Below are 1,165 nucleotides of genomic sequence, written 5' to 3'. Positions count from 1 at the left end.
AACCGAACTCGCTGAACATAGCGGACAATGAGGACTGCTGAGAAGTCAAGAACAAGGACACTGGGTTTTGATCCTACTGCACGTACTGGCTTTGTAGGAGCCTAGGCAGTTTGGATGCTCACCTTTCTAGACCTGGAAGGAGGTGGGAGGTCCTTGGACTCCCCACAAGGCAGGGAACCCTGACTGCTCTTTGGGCTGATGATGGAGGGGGACTTGATTGGGGGAGGGGGAGGGATATGGGAGGTGGTGGAGGGAAGGAGGCAGAAATCTTAAATAAATAAATAAATTAATTAATTAATTTAAAAAACTAACAAAATAGAAAAAGAAAAAAATACCAATCCAGATTCACACTTCCTCCAATCCCCCAAATCTATCCACATACCCTTCCACCCCACCACTATCTAATCCTCAGAGAGGGTAAGGCACATTGCCTTGTGGAAGGTCCAAGGCCCTCCCTACTATATCTAGCACTGGCAAGGTATACATACAAAGAGAATATGATCCCAAAAGGCCAGTACATGCAGTAGGGATAAATCCTGGTGCCACTGCCAGTGCCCCCTCAGTCTACCCCAGCCATGCAACTGTCAACCACATTCAGGGGGACTAATAGGTCCTATGCTTGTTTCTTCCCAGTCCAGCTGGAGTTGGTGAGTTTCCATTAGCTCAGGTTGACTATTTCAGTGGTCGATCCTATCATGGTCTTGACCTCCTTGCTCATATTCTCATTTCTTCCACTCTTCAACTGGACTTTGGGAGCTCAGCCCAGTGCTCCAATGTGGGTCTCTGCTTCTGCCTCTATCAGTTGCTGGGTGAAGACTCTATGGAGATATTTAAAATAATCATCAGGCTGACAACAGGGCAACTCAAGATTGGACACCCTCTACTCTATTGCCCAGGGTCCTAGGTGGGGTCACCCTTTGGGATTACTGGGAATTTCTCTAGAGCCTGGTTTCTGCTAACCCTATAATGGCTCCTTCAATCAAGATACCTCTCTCCTTGTTCTCATCTCTGTCCTTCCTCCATCTTGACCATCTCATTCTTTAAAGTTCTTCTACCCTTGATAGTATACATAAGAGACCCCAAAAACTCTACCAAAGAACTCCTACAGCTGATAAACACCTTTAGTAATGTGGCAGGATACAAGATCAACTCCAAAAAATCAGTT

Source organism: Microtus ochrogaster, chromosome 5 (genome assembly GCF_000317375.1).
Source record: "Microtus ochrogaster isolate Prairie Vole_2 chromosome 5, MicOch1.0, whole genome shotgun sequence".
NCBI lineage: Eukaryota > Metazoa > Chordata > Mammalia > Rodentia > Cricetidae > Microtus > Microtus ochrogaster.
Note: the sequence above shows the minus strand (reverse complement) of the source record.